The 21,040-nt window shown below is 42.9% G+C and overlaps 1 protein-coding gene across 5 annotated transcripts in view; it reads left to right on the forward strand.

Annotated features, from left to right (window-relative positions):
• Nucleotides 1-21,040, forward strand: part of PKNOX2 (PBX/knotted 1 homeobox 2) — a 293,301-nt gene that overhangs the window by 135,092 nt on the left and 137,169 nt on the right. The gene's annotated exons all lie outside the window — the stretch shown is intronic.

Raw genomic sequence — 21,040 nt, forward strand, 5'->3', positions numbered from 1 at the left:
AGTAGCCATCACTCACCCCCATACTGTGGAGGAGATTGCTGCATGTAAATGCAGTTCTCTCCTCCACTGACGGGCAGGCAATTGTCAGGAAGGAACGAATTCTTCCCGACAGTCACCTGGTCCACTGGGCCACGTAAAGGGGCTCTTAGAAAACCCTACTCATACAGCCCAATATCTACATACCATGTTAAAGGGCATGTACAGGAATAAGACAAATCTGACAGCTTTTTGCTTCACAAAAAGCACCACAATCCTTAATGGGTTGTGTCTGGTTCTAAGGTTCAGTTCTGTTGAAGAGAGTGGGGCTAAATTGCACTACCACATGTAACCTATGGACAGAAATGGCACTGTATTTGGAAGAAAGCAGCCATGTTTTACTAACCCTGTCCAACCCCTCAAATTCCAAGATGTGATAATGCAGACATTTGTTAAACAATAGGAAGATCTAGACAATGGAAGAGCTGGGGCTTCCTCCAGATATGTTTCTACTATGGAGTAGCATCTCTTGACTATCTTCATATTGATTTCAATAGCTTAGTAGTAGTGTTGAGCGAACTTGTGTTTCAAGTTCAGTGCACAAGGTTCGGGTTTTCTAAGAATTCTGTTATGAATTCCGCTACCATGGACCAAAACTTATGGTATGTGGTAGGAACTCTTAGATAACCCGAACCTTGTACGCCAAACTTGAAACACAAGTTCGCTCATCCCTCTCAGGCTATTCCAGTAGCATTTTATAGGGATACAGCCCATTACATTTGGACATCAAGGTGAGGTGAATCTGAGCTAATAAGCCTCATGATATCTTCTGATGTGTTCAGTTAGGAGGTTTTGCATGCTGCCTAATATAAAAACCAGCAAAGATTCGTATTTTCAAGTCTTAAAAAAGTGAATTGATGGATGGAGAAATGCAGTCCAAAGGAAAATTGTATCCAGATTTGTTGTTTAGTGTCAGAAATGTTTTTGTAGTTCTTCAGCTTACTAAAGCCAAAAGAGCACTTAGTACAAGGGTGGATCAGTGTGAATTCCCAGTGTAATCCTCCTATACATACAAGTCTTGTCACTCTGCTGTCTGCCTCTGATAACTGGATCTGATTCATAATTACTTAATGAAGGAGATGTCATTCTTGAAATACTTGGTACTTCATCAAAGTATTGTGATGTTTGCCTGACTTATGGCATTAGGTGAAGCTAATCCACTCTTCATGTATGGCTGTAAATCAAGTTTTGGTGTGACAAGAAGATTGATTTGCTCTGTTTGTGCATATATTTGAGAGAAATGACTTGATACTACATGATTTTGTTATACAGAAAAATGTGGTGTTGAAGAGGAACCGTGAATTGTGCCCTACCATTCTAGCACCTGCACGGACAAATGAGCCACAAGACTACAAGAGGCATAAATACCCACTCACACCAGGCACTGCAACGCTATCTTGCCATGTAGTACTTTAAAGAGGACCTTTTACCACTCCTGACATTCCTGTTTTAATAGCTACATGTATTCCCCACATACTAACAATTCTGGAGCATCTATTCTTATGACTCTATGTTGTGCCATTCCTTTATTATTTCTGATAGAAGTTTTGAATTAATTGCTAGCAGTCTGCAGTAAGGGTACAGAGGAGAGGGGTAGTAACCAGTTGGGGTGTGTACCTGCACAGTCTGACTCTATCCAATCAGTGCTGCCATTTCAGATGGTGCCAGTACACACCCCTAACTGGTTACCACCCCTCTGTACCCTTACTGCAGACTGCTAGCAATTCATGAATACCTTCTAGTAGAAATAATAAAGGAATGGCACAACATAGAGCCATAAGAATAGATGCTCCAGAATTGTTAGTATGTGGGGAATACATGTAGCTATTAAAATAGGCATGTCAGTAGTGGTGAAAGGTCCTCTTTAACCAATGGCTAGGTGATCTAAGTAATTGAATGGGATACTGCAAAATCGTTTTCACGCCCTGTGGGGTAGACTGCATTTATATCTTTAACTGGGCTTTATTCTACATAAGCATTTGTTAGGAAAAGGCTACATAGAAATAATACACTTCAACCTGCACTTGCGGCTTTAACATTTAAGCAACAAATAGCATGCAGAGTAATATGCAGCGCTTAAAGGGGTTATCCTGGAAGGATAGGTAATCATTATCACAACAGTGGGGGTCCAAGACCCTGCAAGACCCCCGCCGATCAGCTGTTTCAGGAAGCTGCTGTACTTACCAAAGCTCTGGTGAGCGATGCAGGCTCCTGACAGCTTTCCGAGGACAGTGCCATACCTCATATAGTGGCATTGCTTGTTATTGCAGCTCAGCCCCATTGACTTCAATGGGGCTGAACTACAACTAGGCCATGTGACCAATGTACAGGAATGTTACTGGCCTAGGAACAGGCTGCAGTGCTTAAGGCCTCTTCTAATAGCTGATTGGCAGGGGTCCCGGGTGTCGCACCTCTGCAGATCTGATACGGATGATTTAAGTGTGCCTTCTGTTAATAATAAAAACCTAACAGCTCTTTTAGATCCTATTGTTAGAACCTTTCTGAAATATTTTCCCTGAGATTTCAGCTGGTATTGCTGCACACCTCTCCTAACCCAAGGAAAAATATCTCTGTAATGAGGTCTGTTATATAGCCTCTGTACAGTAGCACATGACTGCTGTTGTGCTGCTCTGTCTGTGCAACTCCTTCACATAGTTGACTGTGCTGCTGCTTTTGACACAGATTTGGACATCACACAGCTCCTGGCTTAAGTCTCAGGACAGATGTCCTGTATAGACTAGCATAGAGCTGAAGGAGGTTGTATACAACCGATAAGGAGCGGTATGCCAACGCACAGTCTTCAGGGGAAGAGAAATCGCACAGATGCTATCAGTTTATAGAGGAAGGAGAATTCACGTCGAATTTGCAGAGGGAGAAAATACATACTGACAGCAACAGTATTTGAGCAGGCACTAGGGAGAGGAGTTGATATAGTAGCTTAAATTAATTTGTACAGGAGGACAACGCTGTACAGTCATGACAATATGCTAGTACATGAGAGCTGGTGAAGGCAGCAGTATTCTGAAGCCACAGAACACATCTAACATAATACTGGGAGGGATTGCCCACATAAGCCAAGTTGAAAACTAGCAGCAAGTAGAAAATTATCAGGAAATCTGAACATTAAGGAATGAAGATTGCAATTAAATTAAAAATTAATCTGGCCATACATATTATATAATTGTCTGCCGAACTGTGGCACTAGCCATCATCTAATGTGTATGCAGGCCTCCAAACAATCTCTTGGGGAGATAAGGATGTTGGGGGGAGATAAGGATGGGGACATTTGAATACAGCTGCTCCATCTTTTTGTTCTCGGGATATAAGCCACTGACGAAGTGTCTGGCAGTGGCTTTCTTCCCATTTAAGACTCATGAATGCCAAGCCGAACATGCATGTGTATGGGGGATGTTGGGAAAGCTGTCTAATGTGTTTGGCGAGGCTTAGAACAACTTTTTTTGTTCCCATTTCTAAGAGAAATGCAAAGTTTAAAGGAGTTGTCTCACTTTATCAAGTGGCAATTATCATGTAGGGAAAGTTAATACAAGGCACATACTAATGTATTGTTATTGTCCATATTGCCTCTTTTGCTGGCTGAATTCATTTTCCCATCACATTTTACACTGCTCGTTTCCATGGTTACGACCACCCTGCAATCCAGCATCGGTGATTATGCTTACACGCTATAAGAAAAAGCGCAGTCCTATGTGTACTACCATGATCCCGGCCACCAGAAAGGCCGGCGCTTTTTCCTATAGTGTTCAAGCATGGCCACCTCTTCTGGATTGCAAGGTGGTCGTAACTATGGATAAGGACTAAGGACAACATCTGCATGGAGTTTGTATGTTCTCCCCATGTTTGCGTGGGTTTCCTCCGGTTTCATCCCACACTCCAAAGACATACTGACAGGGAACTTAGATTGTGAGCCCCATTGGGGACCGCTTGATGATAATGTCTGTAAAGTGCTGCAGAATATAGTAGTACTATATAAGTGCATAAAATAAATAACAAATAAATAAGGCAATATGGACAATGACAATACTTTAGTAAGTGCCTTGTATTAACTTTGTCTCCATGATTAATGCCATTTACTGACATGAGACAACCCCATTTACCCCCTAGATACCCTCAGTTTAGAGGCAATTCTGAAGACCTGAGTAAATGAGGCAGATTGGTTGCAAGGAACATGCTGATAACCCCATTGTTAAGCTTGTGGTCGGTTGCTGGTGGCACAGGGTCCTTGGCAGACTGTCAGACATGACTGGGCTATAAGCTAGACTGCAGAGAAGAGGGGAGGCAGCTTGACGGAAGTTGCACCATTGCCAGTCCCCTTATTAGGATGTGGAAGTAATCTGATTTTTTTTTAACATTTAGGCAGAGACCCTCTCTAAAGTTTAAAGAAGTATCTACGGTACTTCATGACAATCCATTTCATATGACCCATTGGTTCTCTGCTTTGCACATCCCTCATCACTTGAGGAGCACAGTTTTGCCATTGTGAACTGTGGGTGCTATGTACATCTAGTCATTACAAAATGCTGTCTTCACATTTCTTTTTTTTGGATAGCTAGGTCCACTATAAGAACCTCTAGTTACCTGTTGGGCTGTTCTGATCTTGCCTGGAAAACATCAACAAATATGGCGACTGCTGTTAATGAATCTTATCATTGCTTTGAATTTAATACTTACTCAAGGGTGTAATAATCTATACTATAGGCTCATTATAACCTAAATAGTACCTGAAACCCAGCTCATCAACACCTGAACATCCAATATAAATACCTAGGGGTCATTTATCAAATTGGTGTAAAGTAGAACTGGCTTAGTTGCCCATAGCAACCAATCAGATTACTACTTTCATTTTGGACAGCTGCTTTGAAAAATGAAAGGTAGAATCTGATTGGTTGCTATGGGCAACTGAGCCAGTTCTACTTTCCACCAGTTTGATAAATGACGCCCTTAATACTTCAATTAAGAATATATGTTTTAATGGAAAAAGTCAGATCCACATACCATCTTTAACAGAACTCTTGGTTCCTAAAATATTAAAGATGCATAACTATAATACACTTCAGGTTGTGGACAGTTTACACAAGAGCTTAAATATGGGGCTTTTTTATGGCATTTACTGCAAAAGAAAGCTAATGGGTGCTAAGAACAACCAGTCAAATCATGGCTACATTAACGGCAATGGGCACCAAACTAATCTGAGGCTCATTTTGTCTTTCTCAAAGCTTTCTCTGTGCCCTGGAGTCTTTATGTATATAAGTATGATATTCCTCTCCTTCCATGCACTCCTAAGAGGGTCCGTTTATTAGTGTGTTGTCCTTGACCCTGACACCGTAACCCACCCAAGCAGTGCAGCAATGGAGGCAGACACTGCACTTTTCAGAGGAACAGAAATTAACCCCCAGCCTGGCGGTTACAGTCTCAATCGGGCACACAATTGGAGACTATAAGTAATCCCACACAGCTTGAAGGTAATGCGTGTAGTCTCAGATGGGTACATAGCTTTACAGTTACAGTCTTTAATGGACACACAGCTTGATCGTTACCTTCTCTAATAGACCCATAGCTTGAAGGTTATAGTCTCAGATGAGTACATAGCTTTGCAGTTACACAAAGTGGACACACAGCTTGATGGTTACAGTTAGACACACAACTTGGCGGTTACAGTCTCTGATGGACACACAGGTTAGTACTTTCAGTCTGGATTAGGTATACAGATTAGCAATTAAAGTTTCTAATAGGCACACAGATTGGTCGTACAGTTTAGTGGATTTAGTCTCTGCTGAGCTCACAGAGCAACATACTGGGGATCATTTATTAAGACTCCAGATGCCAGTTTTTTGTGTAAAAAAGGTTGCATGGCCCAAATTTAGGTGCACACAGCACTTTTCCGCCACCCCCAAAATTGTGTAGTGGCGGGAATGGTGTGGGGGTCATGTCGGAGGTGGAGCTATCAGCTCCAATAAATTCAAGAACTTATACACCAGTTTCCTGGCATGAATGACACAGACTGGTGGAGGATGCGCCTAATTTATGACTAGGCCTGCATTAGGTCATAAATTAAGCGCATACTTTGGCAGTGCAGCGTAAAATGCCGGTCTTTGACAAATGACCCCCACCGTTTTTTTGTTAACACAGGGCCACCATGAGCCCGGTCACAATGTCTGGTCACATTTACAGACAAAGGGGACATGGATTTCCACCCACCTATGGTATAGGAACATGCTGGAAGTGATCTGAAACCACTCGCAGTATACACAGGCCCTTCGCTGGTTATGAAGCTCTATCCCTGGCAGACTTAAGTAATACAACACTCTAGTTCAGGATCAAGGCACTGGAAGCAGTTCACAAGCACTCAGCAGGATTCTCAGGATCACTGCCATTTCAGCGATGAACGCTGGCGATCTCTTCTGGATCTTTGATACAGCATTGGTCCTGTGCACTACTTATCTTGCACTCAGTAAACACACTGTACTATACTCCTCGAAGCGCACTAAATCTACCGTACCATGTGTGCGCAGGGGCGGACTGGGAGCCCTGGAAAAAAACGAAAAGTAGCCCCTTGTTTTAGGTAGGTCCAGACAGAAAGAAGGTAGGGCAATACAAGTAGGCAGGAACAACAGAAGTAGGCAGGGCCAGCAATACCGCAGTGCAGCACAAAATACTGCCCAAGAAGAACCAAATACCACAGTGCAGTACAAAATACTGCTGCCCCCACTGCAGTATTCCACTGTATCAGTGTCCAGAGGACTTAAAGGGTTGTCTGGGCTTTTAATACTGATTAACTATCCTCAGCATGGGTCATCAATATCAGATCGGCGGGGGTTCGACACCCAGCAACCCCGCCGATCGGCTGTATGAGAAGGCGGTGCGTGCATTGCGTGTGTGCCATCTCCCATCTCTGCTTTCCCATAGACATAGCAGCAGGAAAAGAGACGGGAGACAGTACGTGCACACTGCGTGCGCTGTCTACTCATACAGCTCATTGGTGGAGGTGCCAGGTGTGAGACCTCCGCCAATCTGATATTGATGACCTCTCCTAAGGATAGGTCATCAATATAAAAAGCCCAGACAAGCCCAGGGGACAATTTCCCTATAGAGTCTATGGCCAGTCCACCCCTGTGTGTGCGGCACAATGATTCTGCATCCACACACATGGTCACAGACCTCAACAGCCACCATCCCCGCCAATATACAATGCAAACATCACAACACCTTTTAAAGGCACAGTACCTGCAAAAGAAAAGTGTGTTAACATAGTAGCATACCATGAATGTCTAGCTAACCTCACTGGTGCATCAAACAGTTCAAGTGCATGGGGGGGTCAGTGTGAGTGCACAGTTGTGTAAGAGGTACAGGTCAATGCTGTGGTTAAATTATTCGAGAGCCCAGGATCACACGTCACGGCCACATTGTGGCTGCAATAATGTTTTCCCCAACTACCAAAGCACTACAGATTATTTATTTTTGGCAAGGGATGCAAAATGTAAGCACATCCATATATGTTGCCTTTAAGCTCAATCAGCATTTATATAATTGGGTTATTTAATTGGGAGTTTTCTGTTTTTCTGCAGGCATAATAAACATAACATTAATGTCTGACAATCTTCATTTTTCGGTAAAGACGATGCGGGTTCTTAAGTCTTGGTTCTGTCCACGTACTTACCTGACACAAAGACCCAGATGCTATTGTTATGCATTGCGGCTTCACCTGCCCAGACTGCCTTCATCAGACTACCACAATTATGAGTTTAGTTTAAGATGCAACTTAGAGGAAATAATTAGGACCCGGCTGATTAATTAAGCCCAATCAGTGGATGAGGAAGAGTCTCTTGGCAGACGCACCCCACTCAGCCGCACAGCAGCCATGTTTTGCAGGGTAGAGATTTTGCTCAAAATATGAATTCACAAATTAACCCTACGTTTCTTCATCTATGGTATCTTTTTGTTATGTAGTACATCCTTAAAATAAAGAGCTATAAAAATAATGTCTGAACTCACTCATATGTAGACCAGTCAGTGCCTACTAGGAAGAGGTTCTCTGGAGTCTCGGGGACAATTATTCTACACCTTGAGGATCTAATAAGACGTGGGAGCAGGAGAAGATCAGGGTTTATTTTTTGACTAGAGATAACCCTCTGTTTCCAGGCCCAGTCAAGAATCCCGGGTTAATATGGGAGACTCCCTCTTTGCCAACCCCTTGTTCTAGCCAAAGAGCAGTTCTCACTCTAGAGCAGGGATCAGCAACCTCTAGCACTCCAGATGTTCTGAAACTACAACTCCCAGAATGCTCCATTCACTTTTATGGGAGTTGTGAGAACAGCCGAGCATGTTTGCATGCTAGGAGTTGTAGCTTCACAGCAGCTGGAGGTTGCTGATCCCTGCTCTACATGGCTGCTATGGAACTCTTCCATGCTGATAGCAGCTGATCTCCAGGAATCCAGTATCAGAATACTGGTTCCACATTTGCTGAATGGAAAAGCCTCTAAACAGAAATTCTTCGATAGGACAACTTTTGAATATGAAAGATTTTCTAATAATAATTAACCAGAATTCTGGGTTAAATTAAGGCTACTTTCACACTAGCGAACGGATCCGATCATAATAATGCAGACGGAGGCTCCGTTCAGAACGGATCCGTCTGCATTATATTGGCATATAAAAGCTAAGTGTGAAAATAGCCTCGGACGGATCCGTCCAGACTTTCAATGTAAAGTCAATGGGGGACGGATCCGCTTGAAGATTGAGCCATATTGTGGCATCTTCAAACGGATCCGTCCCCATTGACTTACATTGTAAGTCTGGACGGATCCGCACGCCTCCGCACGGCCAGGCGGACACCCGAACGCTGCAAGCAGCGTTCAGCTGTCCGCCTGTCCGTGCGGAGGCGAGCGGAGCGGAGGCTGAACGCCGCCAGACTGATGCAGTCTGAGCGGATCCGCATCCATTCAGACTGCATCAGGGCTGGACGGAAGCGTTCGGGTCCGCTCGTGAGCCCCTTCAAACGGAGCTCACGAGCGGACAGCCGAACGCTAGTGTGAAAGTAGCCTAAGCCATAATTTTGGGGCACTTGCTGTGTTCAGCCCTTTGCTTAGCAAGTGGACCTGACTTGGAGGAAAAGGGAAGTCATAATGGAAAGGGCCATGGCTTAAAGAGGTTGTCCACTTTTTACTATTGATGAACTATGTTTAGGATAGGTCATCAATATCAAATCGGTGGGGGTCCAACTCCTGACACCCCTGCCGATCAGCTGTTTGACGAGAAGGCAGCGGTCATACGAGCACTGCCTTCTCTGCTCTGTTTACCTGCTCGCTGCAGCAATTGCAGTGGTGAGCAGGTGTAATTATAAGTATGGAGCCCCCATTCACTTCTATTGGATGGCTCTGTAGTATTTAATTAAACAGCTGCATACCACCATAAAGATAGTAAAAATTAGTCATAAATGTGGTGCAAATGCCTACTCCACCAACAAAACAGGTAAACTCACTCACTTTTCTGGTGCATCTCCTTTCACACACTGCCCTCTAAATTTACACTGTCAAACTCTTAGACAGTATTCGTAAATGTGCCCCATTTGTTGCTCTATAGGCGAGATCAAAACCCTCAAATCTGTCTTGTTGCACATATATTTGTAGGTGTCCCTGACAAACTGTTTAGCGAATCACATGGGTTGCTTATTTTTTTTAATTTTTTTTGGGGGGGGAGGGGGGGGGTTAAACATAATGTATTAGACAAAATGAACCAAGGTTACTTATGTATAAGTGCATTCCTTTTTTATAAAGGTCATAAACCAATCAGTATGATAAGGCCACGTAACCAACGTATGGTGCTGTACAGGCTCTGTCGAGTGGCATGTCTACAGAGATATGCTACCTTCACATGTGGCAGATTTTGTTGCAAAAAATTTTTGCAGCTGAAAATCATCTTAGAAGTCTATGTTGTGCTGTCCCTCTGTTATTCCTTCTGGGGTGGTTATCCTACAATCTTACATTATCCACTCAATGCCTAAAGTGCCAGAATGGTGATACCTAGTTGCCAATTTTTTCATAAGTTTCCAATAGGAACAACAGAGGTCTATTATTTTTATTTGAAAACACCATTAATTCCATGGCACAGTACATCCAGACGGGGTTACACAAATATAAAAATACAATAAACAAACTATTAACAGACAGGGGTAGAGGACCTTAAAGAGGTTATAATCTACAAGGGTAGGTGAGGGTATAGGCTGTTCATGTAACTGTGTGGTGGCAGCATGCTCATTGCAGGTGGTAGACTTTCCTGAGAAGGTGGGTTTTCAGGTTACTCTTGAAGGCTTGGATGTTGGTTATATAACCTTCCAGTAGACATTTAGCACAGCTTCCTTTAAATTCATCAGTATGGAGGAAGCTACAGACACTTTTCATGCACTGGAGTAATGGTGACCAGAGGCGTAACTACCATAGCGGCAGACCATGTGACTGCTATGGGGCCCAGGGCAAGAGGGGGCCCAGTCTTAGTTGGGATTATCTCCTCTTCTACTAGAGTTGAAAACTTGGTCAGGACTCTACCCTCTAAAGGAACAACTTTTAGCTGATGAAGCAGTGGAAAAATGGCCTAAGGGTCATTGAAAAGGCTGCAGGCAGAAACCGAAACCTACTTCTCTATATACGCCACTGATGGTGACATCTGCTATTCATAATTCTCTTTGACTGGGCACAGCGGAGATGACGGCAGTATTAGTGTATGGTCTCGAGACTGCTACCCTTTTGGGGTACCTGGTGTCTGCAATATGTGGGATCCAGCTACATAGTATGCAGTCACCAGTGGTATGAAAATAGGCAGCAAGAACGTAGTAATTAGGAAACCTTATTACGTACAACAACTTGCTCTGGCCGGATATCAATAATGACGTATAAACTATGATCATTGGAAGATGTCCTAGGGACCCAGCAATAGAGGCTTTGAATAGAGAATATACAATGGTACGACAACCTAAGCGCTAGTTACAAATACAACAAAGAGCAAAAGGTACAATAAAGCCAAGCAGCAGACTGGATGCAGGCAGAAAGTCCTCAGCCATTCTTCTGCTCCTTTAATGGGATTTTTCTATCCTTTCATATGGAACGGGTCTGCTTAGTAGATTTGTTGCTTTAGTTTATTTGACATACAGTTTTTGCACCCCATTATTACATATCTTTTATTTACTTTGTTTTGTGTAATCTAATTATATTTGCATGTATAAGGACATCTTCTCAGTATCAGAGGTCCTAGCCCTAAACCAGCTTAAGGCCCCTTTATATTGCCCTTTTACAATGTTCGTAGGAACGCTCGTTAGCGATGCTCTGCAGCGATCTCCTTCACAGCATGGGGAGGAGTGATCGCTAATGCCATTGTTTGCCGGCAGCAGAGTGCTGTTTACATGGCACGATCTGCTGGCGTCAAACAATGACTTTGTACGGGGACGATGGATGGCATTAGCGATCACTCCTCCCCATACTGTGGAGGAGATCACTGCATGTAATATCAGTAGTCTCCTTAACTGATGAGCAGGCGATTGCCGGGATGGAACGTTTCCTTCCCAACAATCTTGTCCTAAATCTAGCAGCGTAAAGGGTCTTAAGTCCAGCATTAAAGGGACGTGATTGGTACTAAATTATTATGTTGGGGCCGACCAAAAACACTGACCTAATTTATACCACCATTACTTCTAAAAGTTGTGACACCATCATTTGTACCAAACAACATCTTTACTGCTTTATAGCATCATGTTTATGACATGTTTCAGCTATATCCTAACCTGCTAGAAAAAGGCTAGGTCTAGGATATAGCCGAAACGGCGCATATGTTGGTGAACATGATGGAGCAAATCAGTAAAGAAGTAATTTGGTGGAGATGCTGATGTCACAAGTTTTTTTAATTCTGGTATGTGTCTGATGTGGATCTATTGGTGGAGAGACCTGTTGCATTCCTAGTGTGAACCACCTCCAGATGTTAGCGGCAAGGCTATAGGAAATAAGAAATTCAGGACACACAAGCTTTTTTTGTACTTCTGGTGTATTTTTTTATCTGCCGGGATTTTCGAACTGCTGACTTTTTTTATTTTATTTTTTTAAATACAGCATGTTAAAGCAATGACTTTTTTCAGGTGTTTTTCATCCCCTCCTGTATAGAAACAAAATTCCTAAAAAAAAATGTTTTCACATGCGTTGATACAAAAAAAAGACTAAAAATTGCCATAGAAAACACGTGTGGCATGGAAAAAAACATTTTTTTTTTAGTTTTTAGCTGTAAAAAAAACCCCACAAAAGCAAATATGCGTGTGAAGGAAGCTTTAGGCTGGATTTACTAACATGTCCACCTAGAATCTCTCCAAAAAAGTGGTGCAAACTGGCGCAATTTGGTGCAACAAGGGCTCCTCTAATTTTGAAAAGGGAATAGGGCTTAGTGCGAGGAGGGGTTGCATCAAAAATTGTGCCACAATACTGGTGTAAAAATCTATCTCAAAGTAAGCCAGTAAACCAGTTGTTGGTATAAAACTAAACCAAAGCGTCTATCGCGTGCGCAACATTTATCATCCAGCCTGATAAATCTGGAGCAGGTCTAGACACCCTAAGTACTTAACATTATCTACAGGATTAGTAAATCTGCCCCATAGTTTTTATGCCATTTTTGCTTTTTTGTGACTTTTAATATTTTTTTACATATATTTTACATGCATTTTTGGTGTGTTTTTTGTAGGAAAAATGCCAACTCTTGAAATGAAATCTTGAAATGCAGAAAACACATTTATTTTTTGCTAGTGCCTTTATTTTAGTTTGGGATGTTTTGTAGCTTTGTTGTTTTAAAAAAAAAAATGCAGTATGTTGTAGCAATGGGAGTTTTTAGGCTTTTTTTTCCATCTCCTTCTCTACAGGGAAAACAAACACCTGAGAAAAAAAAGCCATAAAAGCGCATGTGACATGCAAAACAAATGCATGGGTTTTTACTTGCAAAAGGCCCCAGACCAAATAGGTACAGCCACATGCTCAGGTTTCCTGATACAGTTTTGGAGGCCAAAATCAGGAGTGGATCATAAAAGGAGAGAAAATATAAAGGACAGATGCGACTTCTCCTCTTATTTTTATTCATTTTCTGATTTTAGTTTCCAAAACTGCATCAAGAAACCTGTGTAGGTGTACCCTAATGTCAGTACACACTGAAAACCATTGATACTTTAGGCTACTTTCACACTTGCGGCAGAGAGATCCGGCAAGCAGTTCCGTCGCCGGAACTGCCTGCCGGATCAGGCAAAATGTATGCTAACTGATAGCATTAGTAAGACTGATCAGGATTCCGATCAGTTGAAAAAATGCATTGAAATGCCCGATCCGTCTTTCCGGTGTCATTTATTTTTTTCACCTTTTTTTCAGTCTGCGTATGTGCAGACCGGAAGGACGGGTCCGGCACTAATACATTCCTATAGGAAAAAATGCCGGATCCGGCATTCAGGCAAGTCTTCAGTTTTTTTTGCCGGAGATAAAACCGTAGCATGCTGCGGTTTTCTCTTTTGCCTGATCAGTCAAAACGACTGAAGTGAAGACATCCTGATGCAAACTGAACGGATTACTCTCCATTCAGAATGCATGGGATATACCTGATCAGTTCTTTTCCGGTATAGAGCCCCTGTGACGGAACTCTATGCCGGAAAAGAAAAACGCAAGTGTGAAAGTACTCTAACTCATGCATAGACAGACATTTCATAGTGAGTAACAGACATGTATGGCATTCAGCAGGGGGCAGTACAATGTAAAATATAAAGCATGCACTGTCTCTTTTAGCATGCCTATTGTGCCATACATCTAAATTGGGGTGTTAATTTCCAGGAGTCCAAGTTCTATTATCTGTTCATAACCTCCAGCTTCATGGGTATACATCTTGAGAATGTAGGCAGGAAGATCTGGTTCAGTTTTTAATGCAAAGATACCCTTCCCCATAATTTATAAGTACAAAGGAGACATTATATTTATATCCTCATGTAACGCTATTCATCTCTGTATCCCATTACTGTGTTCTTTCCTTCATTTCCATGGTATTATGAGTGAAACCACCTCCATCCCCCTCTCCGGGACGGAACATGTCTGCATGTAGAAATCTGAATAAGTAATCAGACTGCTCATTAGCCCCCCGCAGAGATGCTCAAACATTCACTTTGCTGTTTGTGAAGCAGAAAAAAAGGCCGCTGCATTAAAATTGATGCGTTATTAATCCCACTGTTTCAGAGCTAGCGGGCAGCGCATTTCCTCCGTCTCTGCCTCTTATCTGCCTGAGGCCAAACAGTGTGGTGCTTACTTCTTCAGGGTGCTTTAACTTTCTCTTATTTATCGGCCTTGTGCAGTGAGAGGAGGCGCGTGGCCGTCCTGCTGCTTGTTCCCAACTTGTCAGATTTTCTCCTCAGGGCTGGCAGCAACCAATGTGCCAAACCAGCCTGGGACTTCAGTCATGGCTGCATTCAAAATAGGTGTTTCCTGACATGTAACGGGGGTTTTCCATGCCTGGTCCATTAATCTTCTGCTCAGATATTTGGAACTAAGCTTGTAAATATTACTGTGAATGTCATGGGTTGTTGGTGCGCTGCTATATCTTGCTGCCTTCACTTTTATTTATTCTTCCATCGTAGGAGCCAGTGTGCGCTCCTTTTCTCTAACCAGACAGCCAAGAAGTGTTATAACTTGATAAATGAAACCAGGTTAATTTGCGAAGGCTTAAAATCCAAGGGGACGAATAGGACCCATTTCCACTTCCATGATGGGTCATATTTACGGATAATCGAATCGATTCTTATGAATCAATTCATCTCATTAACCTCATTAACCAGAGTTCTTCACCTGTGAGGGGCTGTCCTCTCTAGTGAAGAATCTGCTCCTGCTTCTTGATTGGTGGGGCCAGACACCTCACCCAGAGATTACCGTACACTCTTGCGCCCGTGCTGCCGCTCCAAGTAACAGCACAAGCTCAGGAGCTCTGCTTTTACTTCTGAAGCAGCAACTGTTCTTGCTGCTACATGCAAGTGTTACATGCACAGTTGCTGCTGTGGTCGTGGAAGCACCGGTGGATGCAAACAATGTGTTAACCCAGCGCCGTGTGCCGGCGATTCTCTCCCCACACGCAGGCATGGGCGCCGAGCTTCCTCACTCCCTGTCAGCACGGCAGCCAGCAGCAGGTTCTTAGCTGTGGTCTGCGTTACTGGCATTCCCCTCCTGGCTCCTGTGCGGGTGTGTCTCTCCTCTTTATGTGAGGCAGCACACACGCCCTCTATCTTCTCCAGCCTATGGCTGGCCTGCAGGATGTATTTAAAGGCGCCTCCTTCTACAGGAAGACTCTGAAACTTGTCTAGCCCTATTGTGTGAAGGTGTTTTGTGTGATTCTGCTTTACTAGGCCCTGCTTCTTGTTTATACAGACTTTGCCTATTTGCTGCCTGCCCCTGACCTAGGACTACGTTCACAGACTTTGCCTCATTGCTACCTGCTTTGACCTCAGCCTTTGTACCCTGACTACGCTTCCGCCTGATCAGCCTCTGGCCTCCCAGCGCCCTCTGGGTGTCCAGTACCACTTGGAGGTCGATTCATTGGGTCCACACCCAGGTCCCGAGTCCCTCATGTCCTAACACCCCTTGGAGGTAGCACCTGGTACACCCCTTGGTAAAGTCTATCTTCACCATCAGAGGTATTGTGAAGAACGAGGGGTGTATTTAGACATCACCCTCTGAGGGAGTTGGTCACGTGGGACACTGGGTTTGTATCCGCTAAACATAACACAATGTGGGAGGAACTAATGCGACCGTGGTTGTTCCTCCCTCATTCTGTTCAACTCATTATCGGCAGCACATCCCTGATTACACAGGAAGATTTTCTGTCGATAATTAGGCTTCTTTCATGCTGATGAAAGACACATCAGCCGACCTACGAGTGATTGCTCATTCATCTGCTGATTGGCTGCTCGATTATACAGACCAATTATCGGGAAGGAGCGTTGTTCCTGATAATTAGCCTGAAAATGGTGCAGTGTAATTGGGCCCTTACTCTTATATCCAGTCTAGACAATACTCTATGATCTAAGCAGCCTGGACTCCACATTGATGGCTCTTACCTGAGACTTGTACTGTTGATGACTTTAGCTCAAAGAGGATTGACTAGACCACATACAATTGTAATACACTTTTAACTGTAGGAATTATCACACAATGTGTCCAATATCGTTTCAATGCCCACTTTGGTTAAAAAAAAAAAATATTGCAACTTTTCCTTTTACACCACACTCGCCACTTTTCCAATGTGTGGCGGGTCAGATTTTAAATATCTCATGGCAGAAAACTAAGTTGCGCCTGAAATCGACCGTAGCTTTTGGTCTCTCAAAATGATTAAAGTTTTCACCTCTTATTTTGGCACAGTTTAAATCAGCAGACTTTCAGATCTTAGTATATCCTCCACTGACTAAATACAGACGCAAACATCTGCCAGAACTTAGTAGTCCGAAGACACGGCTGATATATCACACATGCTTGTCATGCTTTATGTCTGAAAATATTGAGATCTATTAAGTTTTTTATATGGTATATATGGAGAAGGAACGTACAGGATGTGAATCCCCCCACTTGGTTGTCCGTGTTCTCCTGCAGCATGTGTTGCTCTAGAATTACAACAACATTCCTCTGTTCTGCCATTAGCAATGTGTTCATCTTAGATAGTTTACCTGGAAATAGCTTCTATTTTATATAGGACCAAACTCCTTCCATAGCTGCTCAGATCAACCGGGCAGCCAGCGTAAATGTTATGTCCTGGCACACATACCTGAGGCCTTGAGACTGGGACTGCTGGGATCGTGGCAGCTTTCCAGGATCTGGACTCTGGATACCTCTGGATATATCATTTCCCAGCTTTGTTCTGTGCCGTGTATATGTTCTCTCCCTCATTCAGTTTCTATGGAATCATTATTTTGTAATATATTTTAAGCATTTCCGAGGGGTGGGGAATCTGCTGAGAGCTTTTTGCAGTTGTGCAAATGTGTACTCTAATAAATCCTCCCTCCTTCAGAGCGCAGGCACACGGGAGTATTAGGAATGGCATTGATTTCCCTGAGAGACGCCCGCTCTGTCTCTTTCACTATGTTTCCAGGCCATAGCTGGGGCCTCCCATGGAGATGAAGCACTGTCAGCCTGGCTGTTAATTAGGCGTTGGGGGAAATGTTGGCTGATGGCTTTTAGCGGCCGCTCTGGAGCCCCTGGGCCAGTTTGCTGCAATGAATCAGCACGGTCCTCTTTTAGAGCGGGTTCCACATCTAAATGCACACCTGGAATTTTACACTCCGGGCTCCAACGCAAATAATGATACTAATGTGAATTCTGTTTTTTACTTTCTAATAAGAGATGGAGCACACCTGACTTCTTACAGATGCTTCAGAGGGGACAGTTCAAGCTACGCCGCCTGTTAATGCTGACTCTTCATTTCTATTTGACCAAAGAAATCTCTGTGTTCCAGGTGCTTGTCGTATGGAGAAGAAAATAAGCTCTTATCCAGAAGGACAAAAGCTGGCTGTCTAGTGCCACCTATTGGATGGTTCCCCTATAGGTCAATGTCTAGGCCTAGAAACAATGACTTTGGGTATAAGCTGAAACCAGAATCTTTTCCATATAAAAAAGATACCCATCCAAGGACAGCTTTTTTTGGGGGAGGGAAATCTTCGCAGTACTGCTTAGACTGTCTGAGAGCCCTTTGATGTGGGTCAAGGAGAATAAAGTTTCTCTGTGTGGAGATAACCCATTTGGCATAGGGACAGTCTTATAGTCCCGGCCGTGCTCCCTGGAAAAAAGGTGGACAAAAGCAAGTTCCCAGTATTGCAGAATCATTGTAGCTCCTTGTAAAATAGGGTGTACATTAAATGAATCCTGTATCGGAAATCTTTGTCACGTGTGCATCTTCAGTGATGTGTCGCCCCACAATAGGCTGATACTTATTATCACCTTTTAGCTTGTGCGTGGTAGAGGTTACTAATCAACTCATTATCATCATAGAGCAGGGTTACAATGAAAGGTTTGCACAGCACTTTTAGACAGAATTTGGTGTGTTTTCCGTGCCGAATGCCATAAAAAGAAATACTTAAAATATGTGTCCTATTGATTGAAATAGTTCACCATAGTTCATCAGATGTCACTTCTTGCTGGGAGGCCACACATGAATGGGCCCAAATGCATGTGCAGCTGCAAATCAAAGTCGGAAATCCCACGATCAGAATTGTGCCATGGATTCCAACAATAAATACACAATCGATTTGTCCATCGTGTGAACCTCTTTTATACAAACTTGAGGCAAACTTTTTTCACAAACCACATTTTGCTAAAATATGTAAACAAATTTAAAAATGTAAAAAAAAAAATTTAATTATTAAAAACGTGTAAATTTTAGCACAGGTAAACCATTACCAGTTTTGCTTTTCCTACTCTCGGACTGCCAGAATATGTGGCAGATTTATTGAGGCCTGGGTCTTTGCCACATCCAGCTAATTTTTTTTTTATTAAAGAATGTAAATTCTTCCATTGTATGTCTAAATCCACCTAAGAGCTTGGTATTAGATTGATTGTGGATACGTTTTGCGGTTTTCTTCTAATGACTGTCACTTATAGAATACAGCCTTTCATCTATACAGCAGATGTAGTCCTAACCTGGTCCTGATGATGTTTTATAATGGCTCTCAAAAGTTATGTTCTATAACAAATATTTCAGGGACACTTGATAACTTGATGGTGAGATTATAGGCGGCATCTGCTGGGAGTGACATTGTATGCAGGGGTATTTCAGTTTGTGATGTGATATGTGTGACTAATCTGGGTGTGTGGAGTGTTATGTAGGGATAATCCTTGGATTGTGGTGTTTGATTCAGGTGAGCTCAGGGAAAGAGTGGTATGCAATACATGTAGATCAAGAGAGTGCTGATATACACAGGAGAAATGCTGAGAGTGTGGCATGGGGTAACTAGGATAGTGATATGGTCTGGAGGGGTAATCCTGAGAGTGTGGCATGGTATATAGGATAAATACTGAGTGTGGCATAACTTGGACCGTCATATGGTCTGGAGGGGTAATCCTGATAGTGGTATGGTATGTATGAGAAATAATGAGCATGGGGTAACTGGATAGTGATATGGTCTGGAGGGGTAATCCTGAGAGAGTGGTATGTAGGATAAATACTGAGTGTGGGATAACTGGGACTGTTGTATGGCCTGGAGGGGTAATGCTGAGAGTGTGTCATAGTATTTAGGAGAAATAATGAGTGTGGGATAACTGGGATAGTGATATGGTCTGGAGGGGTAATCCTGAGACAGTGGTATGGTATGTAGCATAAATACTGAGTGTGGGATAACTGGGATAGTGATATGGTCTGAAGGGGTAATCCTGAGAGTGTGGTGTGGTATGTAGGATAAATACTGAGTGTGGGAAAACTGGGACTGTCAGTGTCGTATGGCCTGGAGGGGTAATGCTGAGAGTGTGGCATAGTATTTAGGAGAAATAATGAGTGTGGGATAACTGGGATAGTGATATAGTCTGGAGAGGTAATCCTGAGAGTGTGGCATAGTATTTAGGAGAAATAATGAGTGTGGGATAACTGGGATAGTGATATGGTCTGGAGAGGTAATCCTGAGAGAGTGGTATGGTATGTAGGATAAATACTGAGTGTGGGATAACTAGGATAGTGATATAGGGACTGGAGAGGTAATCCTGAGAGTGTGGCATAGTATTTAGGAGAAATAATGAGTGTGGGATAACTGGGATAGTGATATGGTCTGGAGAGGTAATCCTGAGAGAGTGGTATGGTATGTAGGATAAATAGATAAATACTGAGTGTGGGATAACTAGGATAGTGATATAGGGACTGGAGGGGTAATCCTGAGAAATTAGTATGGTGTGCATATGTTAGTGTGTCCTCCCTCCCTACATTTCAGGAGCACACTGATACATTATGGGACAGATCCACTTTTTCATAAATGTCTAAGTTTTAAATTCACACATTAGGGTAGGTTCACATCTCCATTTATCGGATCCGGCAGGCTGTGTCGGCAGAGAACAGCCTGCTGGAGTTCACTGGATCCGGACTAGCCAGAAACTGCTGTTCATTGCTGCATCCCATTGACTATAATGGGATCTGGTGGGGATTTGGACACTTTTCGGTGAAATGCTGGCGTTTGGTGGCTCGTTTCCTGCCAGATTCCAATTTAGTCAGTAGGGTCCTGCATTAAATGGCAGTATCTGGCTAAGCTGGAACAGATAAAGTAGGTGAGGTGGAGCGTGATTTCTTTGTTTTTTGTTTTTGTTTTTTATTACTGGATTAAAAAAATAATAATCTGCATAAATCTCATGGGAAGGGCGGTTCTTGCTAAGTTTTGCTATGGGGTCCTATAATATCTATGATGGCCCCTGCATAACGTTTGTAAATTTTTTAAAAATATAGTAAATTTATTCATGTGAAATTCTATTGATCGGTTCCAAAAGTGGGACATTTCAAATGGAAATTAGGATAGAGGGACAGCTTGAAGGTAAAGGTATGGGCTGTGATATGATGTGCAGTACGTCCGGTAGGCGTAATCCTAGCTACCAGTAGAGGTAATTCTGGCTTGAGAGCTCTATGCAGTGACATTACATAACATATGGGGTCACAATAAGACTGATCAGAACATATTACTATTATGTGACGTCGGTATTAGGGGAAAGGACTTACAAGACAACCTTCCAGTCATTGATCATGTAAAAATGAATGTAATGCAACATAATCTACGCTGCAAAAAATAAAAATAACAAGCCACACGTTATAGAATTATGTATTTGGGGTAGCATTTTACGTGATCTGCTTATTTTGGCCTGGTCCACATTTACCTGTTTACTCTGGCGGATCATGCCAGGACATTGCTTATTTCTTTCACATTCCTGCACTAAAGAATTGGAGCCTTTTCCATCAGAGCCTTGCTCTTAATCTAGATAATCTTGTG

This window comes from Bufo gargarizans, chromosome 2 (assembly GCF_014858855.1).
Source record: "Bufo gargarizans isolate SCDJY-AF-19 chromosome 2, ASM1485885v1, whole genome shotgun sequence".
NCBI classification, from domain to species: Eukaryota; Metazoa; Chordata; class Amphibia; order Anura; family Bufonidae; genus Bufo; species Bufo gargarizans.